Source organism: Elaeis guineensis, chromosome 16 (assembly GCF_000442705.2).
Source record: "Elaeis guineensis isolate ETL-2024a chromosome 16, EG11, whole genome shotgun sequence".
NCBI classification, from domain to species: Eukaryota; Viridiplantae; Streptophyta; class Magnoliopsida; order Arecales; family Arecaceae; genus Elaeis; species Elaeis guineensis.
The window spans coordinates 40,323,878-40,329,918 of record NC_026008.2 but is presented as its reverse complement, the minus strand read 5'-3'; the positions used below and the strand labels follow the sequence as shown (position 1 = coordinate 40,329,918).

At 31.5% G+C, this 6,041-nt stretch overlaps 1 non-coding gene across 1 annotated transcript; it reads right to left on the bottom strand.

The window, feature by feature from the left end:
* Positions 1-5,969: 5,969 nt before the first annotated feature.
* On the bottom strand, positions 5,970-6,041 carry TRNAT-CGU (transfer RNA threonine (anticodon CGU)). Its single transcript has one exon. It is a non-coding gene; the product is annotated as a tRNA-Thr (tRNA).

The following is a 6,041-nucleotide window of genomic DNA, read 5'->3' as shown; positions in this document are numbered from 1 at the left end:
GAGGATGAGTAGAAAACGGAGGAATAAGACCGTAGATGATACGGTGGAGAGAGGAGTGGGGAAAGGTGACGGGGGTGGGTGGGAATGAGGTTGCTGTACGTTGAAATCTCCATGAGATCATAATTACTAGTGTCGGATCAAAAGTGATGTGATTTTGATATGACACGTACGCTGGTGGTGGTGGTGGTTGTGGGGTTTCTCTCTCTTGTCAGTGCGTGACGTTGGGGTCAAGCCTTTCGTTCCATTTCCACCAACGGTCCATTGCCGCACCTTTTAAGTTAACATATATATATATATATATATATATATATATATATATATATATATATATATTATATATATATATAATTGAAATAACTAAATTAGCAAATTGGACGGATCAAGAAACGATATATCTTTGACTATATATTTATTAAAATTTAAAAAAAAATTAATAAATTTTTTTTAATTCAAAAATAAAAAGAAACTACCAAAGAGCAACCCTTTCTATTTATTATAAAAAAATAATTTTTATTATATCTAATTAATAAAAAATTATTTTAAAAAAATACTTAAAAAATATTACTATATTTGATTGTAGATAATTCTATATAGAAAAATAATGAAATTGATAAATATATTTTTTAATATAAAATAATTTTTAATATTAAGATCACGTTATCATCTCTAATTAATTTTTATATAACGACTATAATTATATAATTTTTTACATAATATTATTTTTATTTTTATTTTTTTATAAAAAAAATTTATTGAATAGATTTGAAAAGACATCTGAACAAATTCGATGATTACATATACGATTTTATTGAAGATATTTTTATCAAGTATGAATTACTATCATTCAAAAATTTACTAAATATCAATTTTTCATGATATTTGTTTTACTTTCTATCTTCAAAAAATAAGTATGGAATCTACTAATTTATTTTATCATTTCTTTCTTTCATTTTTAATATTAAATATAATAATCTAACATGAAATTTATTTTTTCATGTCAAATTATTTCCAACCAAATATATCCTTAGAATTAGTTGAGATAATTCTTCCCCTTTCTTCCTCCTATTTTCTCAATCATCCTCTTATGTGTACTCGATTTAGGATTAGTGTTTGCGGAAGCAACCACCACCTTCCTTCTCTCTCTCTGCCTCTCTTATCTTTTTTTAAGGAAAAAAATTAGTCTATTTTTTTTTTTAATTTTGTATTGAAATATATCGGCTTCAGATCATAATATAAAAATAAAAAAAAAAATAATATGGATTTGCATCGTACCAAATTATTGACTGACCAATATGGATTCTAATATTGATTTCGTGGGTCTTAGAAAAATCTTTTTAAAATCTTGGCTTGCCTTGATTAGTGGTAGTTTCAATCATAGTTCACCATCATTAGAGAACAGCATGCATTACTCAAACTTATTTTTATTATATATGTCACTGTTATTAAGCCAAAAATATCTATGCATGAAATAGATGTTATAACGTGCACCATTGGCCAATATGGGGGCAGTCATGGCAGATGGTTATTTTGACAATGTCATATTTGATTCTATGTAAAAAGTACTATTATAGTACAACTATAAATAATAATTTAATATTTGTTGAATTATTTTATTAGTAAAAAAATGTAAGTGACTCGTATGATGTAATGTGCTGTTGAACGGGGGATCATGAATATTATTTGCAGGTTTACAATATTTATAAAGGCAAGCTAACACCATAACAGTTGTTATATAAGTATGGTTTTGATGCAAGCTGATCATTTGTTAGAGAAGCAAATCAAGATAATCTATTTGTAATGTGTCATTCCTTGCAAGATTTCAACCGATTTGAATGAAATTTGCTGGTTCTTCATCCACTACATAGTCCGTCAAATCTCAGGTACTAATGTAACTGTGGTTGGACTTAATTGAATCCAATTTAATCGTACAAAAGCCTTGCATGAACTAGTCAAATTGGAAACATATATTCTAGACAAAATGGGTGTAGGTCTCTGCTCAGGGCCAAATTGGTTCGACCATAGTGATTAACCTGGCTCACATATTGCAGGTGACCAACAAATCTAGGATGGGAAATCTTACTAAAATGTAAATAAAAACATTTTTATTGGTCATAACTCTTCAAGGTGAACCATATTGTTTGGTAAGAACATGTGAACCATATGGTCAGTCAAGTGTGGAATGGAAAAAGTTGGGAGAGGTCTTTCATACCATCAGTCCACCAGTGGCCAGAACAATAGAAGTCATGCTTCTTTACAAAATACCAAGTGTAAGCACTCTGGAAGGGTAGACTGAGGTGTTAAAACCCTTTTGAATATGTATGAATAGATGTAGTGATTTGTGACGACTGTTTACACCTTCATCCAAGCGGAATAAGAATGAATTCTCACTCTCAAGGAATAAAAACTCCTAATTCTAGAGTAATTGCCAAGCCATTAGTGGTCCAATATCTATGAGCAATACATCTTAAATGCTTGTGTTGATGCCAAGAATTTGAGAAGCAAAACTGGTAAACTAGTAAAACCTAAATTGAGAAGCTATAAGCTGGATTCACAACTTTTGCTTCCTTTTAATTAGCTATGCCTTATAATTGTCAAAGAAGAAAATGGCAGAGAACCTACACTAATTAATAGGTAGAAAAGTTTTAAATTATATGGTGCATGCTTTGCCGCAGGCACTATTTTCACATTCCATTGGATAAAACTTCTTCATGGTCTAATCACAAATTGAGTGTACGGAGATAATTTAATCCATTGTTAGAGGACATTGTAGTGATTATATCCATGGAAGCATTTGTCCCTTCCACAAAATGTCAAGGTTTTTTCCACTCAAAGTCAGCAAAGTTCCTTTTACAATTCTGGTCCTATTTTCTTAGCAATTAATTGAATAAATTCTTATGTGACCCCCAGACTAACTGTTAGCTTCTGGTAGGCCCAGCCTTGTTCTGAAAACTCTGTAAATTACGTTGGAGAGCAGAAGAAGAGAGAACAGAATTTATTTGATCCGGTTGTTTTATCTTTTGTTAGCCAAAAACTCATTGAACCACTCGAGTTAATTCTTTTTGGTAAAAAAATTATATAAATTGGTTCAATTTTTTTTGTCCTCCGTAGTTATTTACCCCACTTAATCCGTGCATAGATAAATTACTCTATCATATAAGATAGAATAATTCATTGTAAAATAAAATGAAGTGGGAGTAAGTTAACAATCTACTTTGGATAAACTTGTTTAATTTTCAAGTACAAGGATGGGAAATTGGTGAGAAATAAAGAAGAGAAATCGAGAATGGACTGCATGTGGACCAGTGCCTAATCTTTATTAGGCTCGTGATTTAATATGACTTATCCTATGATCACTAGATTCGGTTGGAGAAGGTTACTGGCTTGTAGACATGCATGCATTCAAGGATTCAACGAACCTATATATATGATATCATATCTTATTCGCGTATATCCTACATGGTTTGTCTTGTCTCCTCTTCAGTGTTTTTTTTTTTTTTTGACGGCTAAGACAGAATACTCATAAAAATCTATTATGAATACGATCAAAATAAAATAAAATAAAATATTATAGAAGAGTTTAGCAGAAGCAGTCTCTGATCAGTCCACAGAATCTCAATGATTTGGTTGGAATGTCATAAAATGGTAGACATGCATGCATCTCAACTTTCCAACTTCGCTCAGTTTACATTATTTCCAGTTTCCCATGAGCAGCGGTGTTATAGTATCCAATGCGTAGCTTTTTGATGGATCCATTTATGTTGGTTACTTATCAGACCAATCAGGATGTTACACGTAATGCTACTTTTGTTGGGTAGGCAGTTTGGTGCTACTTTTGCATCTCTCTGTTCCCATTAGTTTAGCTATGGAGAGGGATCCTTCTTTTTTCTTTGGGGTAAGATTCCCCTTTCCTCTTTAATGCTTGTGATTTCTCCACGGCAGCCTTTGGTCTTGGCCATGCTCGTTGGACTTTTTTATGCTCTTCCAGAAGATGAGAACACTTTAAGTCATGCGGCCAGAGAAATGGCATCATATGCCGCTTGACTTCTTACGTATTCGTGGGTGCGCCTTTTTGACCTTGGCGTCCTGACCAGCCTTTACTGCCATTGGTCCTTTCAGCTGGTCCCACTGCTGAAATTGGAACCTTTAATTAGTAGGTCAACACGTGTAAAAGCACACAACGGTGGTGCTCGCAAAGAGAAATTATCAGGCAGACGAGTCCAGCTTAGCGTCTTGCTTGGGATTTTAAAAATAATAATAATAATAATAATAATATTTTTAAAATAAAAATTTTAAAAAAATATTTTTTTTCTCCGTAATAGAAAGTAAAGAAGAAAAAAAATATATTATAAATTTTTTATTATTGTATCTTTGAAAAAAATCCGACAAATTCAACAAAAAAATCAAAAAAAATCTAATTTTTTAATTTTTTAATTTTTTATTTTCATTATTTTTTTTCATCCATAGAAGTCTCACCTGGATGGGAGGCTTAGGTGAAATGCTTGAAATAAGTCTGAAAATTGAAATATAATATTTATTTTATTTTTTATCATTAAAGATAAGATGAAAATTATAAAAGATTCACTAGCTCTCGATTCTTTTCTCTTCAATTCCATTTGATTTGGAATAGAAAAAAATTATAAATTTAAAAAAATTTATATTCCTTCAATTTTTTTTATTTCTTTTATAAAAAAATTCAACTAAAAAAAATAATTTTTTCTTCCATTTTTTTTTCTCTCCTATTCTTCTCTCCCAACCAAAGTGTAGACGTAGGATGAAATTATTTTTGATGGATTCATTTTAACTTGGGATAAAATTATTAGATAAATTTATTTTATCCTAAATCTATGGTATATCTGATCCATCTAACAATTTCTTCCGTATGAACTATTACTAGTTATAAAGCTGATTTGGTGCTTGAAGGTTAATGATTTAACTTGATCCATATGGCATATCATTGCTGGATATTTGCAAGTGTAGTTGCCATTGAGACGAATCTTGCCCTACTAAGTGATGGTGGGTGGTAGGTCGGCAGCAAACTTGCTGAAATCATTCGGGTTATTGGATGTTGATCCTGATGATCCGGATTTGAATTCTGCATCTTTATCCCAACCTTTTCTTGCCCGAGTTCTCAATAATAAAAAATAATGGAGAATGAAATGTGTTGAATGAAATATATCACTCGCACCTGAACCCAAGCTCCACCTCATTGAGGATTCTACAAATTAAACTTTTGAGCCTAAAATCTTAGATTAAGTTCCAAATTGCTAGGTTGGCCCGTTGACACTCTTTTTGGAATGGTGCCGATTAGGCTATATATGCAGCAAAAATAAGATGAAACTTTGAAATTGTCTATATTATCAATTATCAATGTATTGCTATAGCATAAATTTGGACTTACCATAATAAAATTAAGCACTATATAGCAACTTAGATCATTCCATGTATGAATTAGAATTACTACTGTGGCATACCTTGCAGATGTCCAGCTTATATGCACCAGCAATGAAATTAAAAAGAAATACTCATAAAACTAGTTTAACTCAATCCATCAAATAACTAATGATAGAGTTTACCCAAAAAAAAAAAAAAATAGAGTAATATTTCTATCTCTTTCTTATTATTTTTCTACAATTCTATTGACATGATGATGATGAAAATTTGGTTCCCATGGCACAGCACAAGGATATCAACTCAACATTAGCAATTTTTTTTGATTGAACTCAACAATAACAATTACCTGCACTACTATTCTCAAAACACGTTACCAGTACTTCTATGATAAGCTTTCGGTGAGGTCCAATCCAAATCGAGCCTAAATCCAAATCGAGCCGTGGAAGTGCGAACGTTGTTGCCTCAGGAATTTATGTACTGGAATAAATAAATAAATAAATAATTATTTTAGGAAGAAGAAATAAAAAATTTAAAATATACATAAAGAAATAAGAAACTGGGTCGATGCAGCAAGGAAAAGCTCCCGGCGAGGATCGAACTCGCGACCTTTCGCTTACGAAGCGAACGCACTACCACTATGCTACGGAAGC